This window comes from Petaurus breviceps, unplaced genomic scaffold, assembly GCF_028583685.1.
Source record: "Petaurus breviceps papuanus isolate PSGF00001 unplaced genomic scaffold, PetGlider_PUasm1.0 120, whole genome shotgun sequence".
In the NCBI taxonomy this organism is placed as follows: Eukaryota; Metazoa; Chordata; class Mammalia; order Diprotodontia; family Petauridae; genus Petaurus; species Petaurus breviceps.
The window spans coordinates 2,543,320-2,552,148 of NW_027185627.1; the positions used below are offsets into that span (position 1 = coordinate 2,543,320).

The 8,829-nt window shown below is 39.1% G+C and overlaps 1 protein-coding gene across 1 annotated transcript in view; it reads right to left on the reverse strand.

The window, feature by feature from the left end:
* USP31 (ubiquitin specific peptidase 31) overlaps positions 1-8,829 on the reverse strand; it is a 151,005-nt gene that overhangs the window by 93,736 nt on the left and 48,440 nt on the right. The gene's annotated exons all lie outside the window — the stretch shown is intronic.

Below are 8,829 nucleotides of genomic sequence, written 5' to 3' on the forward strand. Positions count from 1 at the left end.
ACACACACACACACACACACAAGTTGTTCAAATACTTGAAGACAGTTATCAAGTCCCAATGAGTCTACTCTTTGACAAGCTCAAAAAGCCCAATTCCTTCAACCAATCATATGATGTCCATTCATGGCCTTCTGCTATCCTGGTTGCCCTCCTGTGGACTCTCTGTAGGTTAATAATGTCCTTCTTAAACTGTGATCTTCAGAACTGAATGTAATACACCAAATGAGGTCTGATAAGGGAAAGTACTGAAGGACAATTGCCTCCCTATTCCTTTCATCTATGCCTAAGACTAAATTCATTTTAAAGGTTGCCATATCATACTGCTAATTCACACTGAGCTTGCAAGTCTGCTGAGACGCTTGGATCTCTTTTAGTTCTTACTGCATCCAAGTGGATTGTAATGCTTCCTAAGCATACAAGAACAATTTGACAATGCTGCACGTAGTAGGCATTCAATAAATATTCTTTTAATTAAATTAAATTGAATATAGACGTTGAAAGAATACCAAATGAAACACAGAATGCTACCAGCTGGTGTAATAACAACACAGGAGAAAATCATAGTTTTCAAATTAATGCTTTAGTGACTTAGAGCAAATACAAAGTAGAATATGGCTAGAATAATCAAGTTTGGCATAAATCCATGGCTAATGCATTTTTAGATTCCCCGAAGAGAAAACAAAGCTTTTGCCAGGAGGTGAGCAAAAAAAGCAATCAGAAAAACCTTGAAAATAAAGGAAGTCCTAGTGTTTCCTGAGCTAATAAAACACCTTCACCCAGAGATACAGAGACAATTGAAAGAGAGGAGTTGTTGTTCAGTCATTTTCAATCATGTCCAACTCTTCATGACCCCATTTGGGGTTTTCTTGGCAAAGATACTGGAGAGATTTGCCATTTCCTTCTCTAGCTATTTTACAGATGAGGCAACTGAGACAAACAGGGTTAAGTGACTTGCTCAGGGTGACACAGCTAGTGAGTATCTGAGGCTGAATTGGAACTCAGGAAGATGAATCTTCCTGGCTCCAGGCCCAACATCCTATGTACTACACTGCCTAAGATCCAGTAGAATTATAGATTGCTTTTTGTGGTCTTTTTCTAGTTTAACATTTTTCTTTTTATTGATATTTTCTGTTTTTATGTCCCCTTCATTTCCAAGTATTTCCCTTCCCCTTAACATACCCAGGCAGTCATGACCTATATTAAGGACTGAAAAGGGAAATAAAAAAGATAAGCAGTTCAGCAAAGCTACCCAACATATGAAGTCTGACACCATATGCAATATTCCGCATTTACAGTTCTCCACCTCCGCACAGGCGGGAAGGAGCATTTTCTCAACTCTTTTTCAGGGTCAACCACTAGTCATTATATTACACAGCATTCAGTTTGGCTCTGGGGAAGGGTGGATAGACAGAAAGAGGGAGAGAGACAGAGAGAGTGTGTGATAGTTTTCCTAGTTCTGGTTGCTTCATTTTCCATCAGTTTATACAAGGCTTCTTAATCTTCTTAGAATTCTAGGATGACTTTTATTTTAAATACTAGAAAAAAAATTCTCTTAATCTTCCTCCTGTCCTATCCTCACTCAACTAAAGATCATAATCCAACTTCACTAAAAAGTTTGAAGCTTTCATGCTCTCTATCCTCCTTCTCTTACACTTTTCCAAAAAATGATAATAATATTCTGGACTGTCATAATAATCAAACAAGATAATCTATGTGAAAATTATAATTCATATTTGTACTATTTCAAAGGACTGCAAAGCTCTTTCTTCACAACTACTCTGTGAGGGAAGAAGGGAAGACAAAACATAGACAGACACACAGACAGACAGACAGACAGACAGAGATAAAACATATGTATGTATAAGACTCTGGGCACAGCATTTTACTATCAGTGCCCCAAGCAGCTTGTGGATAGTGTGGAGATACTTAACCTGGGATCTACAGCCCCAAAGGGATCTATTGATAGATTTAAAGTCATTGATGAAATTCCCTCTGTCAATAAAAGGGTGGGGGAACTTACCCAGGGTCACAGAGTCAGTATGTGTCAGAGGCTAGACTTGAACCCAGATCTTCTTACTTCCAAGTTTGGCTCTCTATTCACTATACAATACCCTGACTCTTAAAATTTATATCACAATTTTTTTTAAGCAATTGGGGTTAAGTAACTTGGTCAAGGTTACAAGGCCAGTTATTTCTGGGTGTGGTGCTAAGTATCAGAGCCCGGATTCGATCCCAGATCATCCCTACTCTGGGGCCAGTGCTCTTACTTGCTGTGCTACCTGGCCACCCCTATATCACTATTTTTAAATGACCAAATTCATCTATTCCTGTTATCAGAGAAAAATGAGTCCATACTCCTTACATGACCCTTCCCTCTGTGCTCTTAATTCAACTCAACTTTCAATGACTACTATAATCAACACATACACACACACATGCACACGCATGCACACACACACGCACACACACACACGCACGCACACACACACGCACAGAGTTGCAGACCTGTGGGAGGTTATAGTACTCTCAGACATCTTTAATCTCTCCCTCAGTGTTCCCCCTTCCAAATCTATTTCCATTCCTCATGCACTTTAATCTTTCCTGTAGCATTTGACATTGGGTACACCTAATTCTCCCTGGATATTCCCTTTTCCCTTAACTTCCAATTTACTACTCTAAACCTGTTCCTACCTTCAAATTGCTTTTTCTTTCACTGGTTTATTATCCTCTCACCCCTAAGAATGAGAGATCCCCAAGATCCTATCAATAGTCCTCTACTACCTTGATACTTTCTCTCTCAGTAATCTCATTCATTCCATAAATTTAAAACTCACTCTTATGCAGATGAATGCAAAAGCTATACATCCTCCAATCCCAACTATCAACTGCCTAGTTCACCTAGATATTTACTGTCACATCAAAATTAACATCTCTAAAACTGAACTAATCACTCCTACAAAACTCAGCCCTGCCACCCACCTTCCCAATTCCTGTTGAAGCCACCATCTTCTCAGTCACCCAATCTCAAAATCTCAGTCATTTCTGATCTTTAACTTCCTTATACCCCACATCTAATCTGTTGCCAAATTCTACAGGTTCCATTTGTCCAGTCTCTCTCACATTGGTCCCATCTTCTCTACTCATATTACCTCATTAATATCTTCATCACCTCTTGCCCTCTCTGCCCCACCCTTGCCCTGCTGGAGGAATTTCCTAATTGGTCTCCTTATTTCCAACCCCTCTCCTTTCTAGTGCAGCCTTCATATAGCTGACAAAATAATCAACACTGCCCCCCTCAAAAACATCCAAAGATCCCTTTTGTCCACAGGATAAATTGTAAACACATTAGAATGGCATTCTGGGCCCAAACAGTCTGTTTCCACCTGCCTCTCCACTTTCAGTTCACATCATTCCCCTTCAGACACTCTACATTCCAGCCAAACTGCACCATTATGTTGTTTCCCAAGCTTGAAAAGCCACTTTTCACCACCACACATGCATATGATATACCCTTCATGTCTGGGATACACTCCCTTTTCATCATGCCCTACCTTGTATTATACTTATTACACTGCATATCCCCACCAACCAAACTGGATCATTTTTCATCTTTGTAACTCTAGTCCCTAACACACTACATCAAACATAGTGTTTCATAAATGGTGCTTGAACTGAATTTGCTAAATTTCTCTCCATCTTCATTTTAATTTCTCCTAGGCTCATTCCCCAACACCTACAAATAGGCATGAGTCCTATGGGGAAGAGAGGAGAGAAAGAAGGGGAATGAAAACTATATTTGTCCCTAAAGTTCAATCTACCTTGTATCCTTTTTTTTTCTATTTTTGTAATAATATTTTATTTTTACCAATTACATTTAAAAGCAATTTTTAACATTCATGTTTTAAAAACTTTGAGTTCCAAATTCTCTCCCCCGCTCTTATATATACCCCCCCTCCCTGAGTTGGTAAGCAACGTGATATTTTTATATCCTTTAACTACCAATCTTATTGTACTGGTCTAAAAAAGGTTTCCTCCACTTCCTTATTCCCCAGCTATTCTATTTTCTCCATTTTCTATTATCTCTTTGTTCAGTTCTAACCTCTTTCCTGACAGCCAGTCTTGTATCTACATCTGCCTTTTGGGCATCTCAAACTGAATGTCTCAATAGTCCACAATTGAATTTGTTATCTTTTCCCCAAAGTCCTCCCCTCTTCCTACCTTCCCTATCACGGTCAAGAGTACTGCCATCCTCCCAGGCTCCCACCCACCCCTCCCCTCCTCTGATTATGCTATTCCTTGAATGCCCTCAACACCTAATTTCTGTTTAATTGCACTAGGCTACTGATTGGTCTCCCTGCCTCACATCTCTCTCCATTTTCCATAATTCTGATGACTTCGTAACTTGTCCTTTACAACTACATTCATATACATGCCAGATAAATGTCCATCCTCTATCAGGTGTCAAACTGATCTTCTTAAGCTCGAGTCTGACCAGGTCACCCTGCCATACAATAAACTCCAATACCTCCCTGTTATCACCAGGATAAAACCTAAAAAATCTTCCTCTTTTAAGGCCTTTCATAACCTTCCTCCTTCCTACCTTTCTAGTCTTCTTACATCTTACTCCCCTCCATGCACTACAAATTACCAATAATTAGAGAAGATTAAAGGAAATTTGAGCTTCTACCTATAATACTCACCAAGTTGATAAAAGGACAAATATTGTGAGGAGCTACAGGAAAACAGGTGCACTGTTGGTGGAGCTGTGAATTGTGAATCAGTCACTGTGGAAAATGATTAGGAACTATGTCCAAAAAGTCTACATGTTCTTTGACCCAACAAAACCACTAACAGGCTTATAGTCCCAAGGAGATAAAAAAAAAAAAGGAAGAACGAAGGATTCATACATACAAAAATGTTTTTAGCAGTGGTTTTTGTAGTACCAAAGAACTAAAATCCAAGAAGGTGCCCGTTAATTGGGGAATATCTGAACAAATATGCATTAGGAAAGTAATGGAATACCCTTGTGCCATGAGAAATAATGTAGGGGCAGCTAGGTGGCACAGTGAATAGAGCACCAGCCCTGGAGTCAGGAGGACCTGAATTCAAATCCAGCCTCAGACACTTAGTACTTACTAACCACGTGACCTTGGGCAAGTCACTTAACCCCAACAGCCCTGCCCTCCCCCCTCCAAAAAAAAAAAAAAAAAAAAAAAAAAGAATATAATGGACAGCTTCTGAGAAAACTTACATGAACTCATTCAGAGTGAAGTAAACAAAACAAGGAAAGCAGTTTATACAATCACAGCAACACTGTAAAAACTTACAACTTTGAAAGTCTTAAGTACTTTGATTTAATGTAATGACCAGTCATAACTCCAGAGGACTAATGATGAAACATGCACCTCCTGACAGAAAGCTATTGGACTCAAGGTGCAGAATGAGATATAACTTTTGATATGGTTAATGGAGGAATTTGTTTTGATTGATTATGTGCATATTTGTTATAAGAGTTTTGTTTTCTTTTCTTTTTTAATGCTGGTGAGTTGTTAAGGAATACATTTGATTTCTGTAAATTAAAAAGTTAATAAGAAAGCAATTCATAATCTATTAGGGGTGTTTGGATGTTGATATCCATTTTTTAAATGTAGCTAGTTGTAAATTTATGCTTAATTGTTTGGTAATTTGTTTTTGCTGTTGCCTTTGCTTGCCTGGCCTTATACAAGGCTCAGCTCAAATCCTACTTTCTGTAAGAGACTTTTCATAGTCCCCTCCAATCCCATCCCACCACCTCCCTGCTTGTGCCTTTTCCACTGAGATTACTTTCTATCTGCTCTATGTATATATGTACCTAACATATTATCTTCCCACCCTGACCCCCGTTAGAATGTGTTTTTTGATAGTAGAGATAGTTTTTGCCTTTCTTCCTAGCCCCAGAACTTAGGATAACACCTCTTAAAGAATAAACACTTAATAAATGCTTGATAACTAACTGTTGCTTTCAAATCAAGTGCATCATAGATTACCCAAGAGTATATAAAAAGTTACTGCTTATTTTGTTGAAAATTACATCTTTCCCTAGAATATGAATTCTACAACATTCCAATTATTTGTAGGTTCCAGGTAATCTGACTAAGATTTTACTACTGAGGTATGGAAAGGGAATTCAAGATCATATTCCAGCATTATGACAAAGAATCAAGTTGCAGGGTATAAGACACAACTCTGTGCTGCTTGGCTCTGCTGGGATGCTCAAGAACACAAAGAGGACTAAGAGATGATGAAAAGTAGTGAGCAGACACAAAGATCTGTCCTAGGAGATAGGTCCATCATCAAATTGCTACGAAAGTTGTTTTATTTTGGGGGTGGGGGCTGCATTGCTCTCTTTAGAAATATTTGCACTATTCAAAAATGTTTAAAATTTTTAAACTGGTCTTAGCAGCTCTGCTACCCAAAGATGAAAGTCAAGCCAGAATAGTCTTACCACTGTGCCATATAAATACAATAACTGTTCTAGTGCCAAGCTAAGGGTCAGCTCAGGTCACCTATCTACACTGAATTCTGGTTTAAAAGGCTCCTAGCCTCCTTCACCTAGATGTACTGTTACTTCATTAAGAATGCACTTAGAATACAGCATCTCTCTTCTTAATCCCTTCCTCAATCTTAGATTTCACCTCTAAATTAAGATTAAATTGTAACATGGCCAAACAAAACTAAAACTTTGGCTTACGTTCAACACAATTATAAAGCAAATGTCACTATAAACCTCCAGCACAACTGAAAAAAGAGAAAACAAGATACAAGAAAGAGAAACTAGATTTCTGTAAATCTGCCCCCCTCAGACAGGAGAGTTATTCTCATCTGTGTCTCTTTTCCAACTCTGGTAATATTGATTTGTACTGAGAATTTTTTAATGTACAGTATTTGGATCAAAACCCATTTTAACAAAGGGTTTCCAGTTATTTGGGCATCAACTTAGGCTTAAATCAATATGCAGCTATTTCTATGGAGAGAAACAATGTGCACATGTATAACTGAGAACAGACAAACATCAGTGGGAGGAAGAGAAGGGTTAACCCTACACCCATTTCTTTTTTTTTTTTTTGCTTTTTGGAAGGCAACTGGGGTTAAGTGACTTGCCCAAGGTCACACAGCTAGGTTTGTTTGTGTGTGTGTTAAGTGTCTGAGGCCAGATCCGAACCCAGGTCCTCCTGACTCCAGGGCTGGCTCTCTATTCACTGTGCCACCTAGCCGTACCCCTACACCCATTTCATAGGAAGCTGATGGTACAGTGGTCAGAGCCCTAGACAGAGTAGGAAAATGGCCTGCGCAAATCACTTAACCTTAGTTTGTGAATCCATAAAATTAGCAGAATAACACCACCTATCTTACAGGGTTGTATGAGGATCAAATGAGATACGTGCCAAATGCCTTCCAAACCTTAAAGCTCTCTGTGAGTGTTAGCCATTAATCATTATTCAGGATGCATTTGTTTTTGCACATTATCCTACCACAGGCCTAGAATACTTACAATAAAAGCACTGACTGATAACTGCCTGTTAAAGACCCCCAAATGTCCCTTTCTTGAGACACTCCCCCCCCCAATACTATGTGTGTTTGACTAAGTATATCAGTCATTTTGAGTTAGGGCTTAAGATGCGCCAAAACCAGATCTCCACACCAATCCCTGACCCCCAAGCCACATTATAAGCATTCAAACTCCTAAGGGTTCCCCTTAGAACATTTCGCACAGTCCTACCCAGTATACCCCTCCCCTAATACTGTCATCCTCAGATATCTCTCACCTCACCCCTAGCTCAACCTGATCTTCTCTAGATTCTGCAGTGGTTGCAGCTGAAGTAATATAAGATAGCAAGGATTTTGAGCTGAACAGGATTTTATAGATCATCCAATCTAATTCCCTCTCATTTTACAGATAAGGAAACTGAAGCCTTCAAAGGGGAAGTGATAATCCCAAGGCCACACAAGTAGCAAATAACAGAACCAGAAGGCAAACTTAGGTCATCAACTGTAAACTCTGGACTACTTGAAAGCAGTGACTGTTTTTCTCTTTCTTTGTATACCCAGCACTTAGCACAGTGTCTGGTCCACAGCAGGCACTTAATCAATGCTTGTTGGCTTGAAACAAATACCAAGTTCAAAAACTGCGACTATTCCTACTTAGCTTTATGTAAAAAAACTCAGTTTTACAAAGTACTTTCCTTATAACCAGGCAGTGTTTTCAGTAGTGAAAATATCATTATTCCCACCTTACAGATGAGGCAAAAGACTCAGAAAAGCTAAGTAACTTGTCCAATGGTACCCAGATAGTAAATAGCAAAGCCAGGACTTAAACTCAAGTCCTATGAAGACATTGAATGCTGCTCTCTTACACATTTAAAGTCTGTTAGCATTGCACTTATCACTTTATAAAGGAAATAAGTTCACAAGCCACTTAAATCACAGTTTAGAGCATGTTATTCCCCTCCTTGGAATCATCAGTGGGCGCCTTATTTGACAAAGTTCATATTGCTTAACCCTCCCCTCCTTCTTCTACGTGAACCTTGTGTTCCAGCTAGATTAACAAACTTAGCTAACTGTCTACCTAATATGCCTCATACTTCTCCACTTTCTAATGATATTGTTCCTTATCTGTAATACTTTTCTCACTAATATCCACAGCAAATTCCACACATCCTTAAAGACCCAGTTTAAATGTCACCTCCCTTCAGGACACCTGTCCTGATCTTTTCAGCCTCTTATACACAAGTTTTATCTCACTCACACACACACACACACACACACACACACACACACACACACACACAC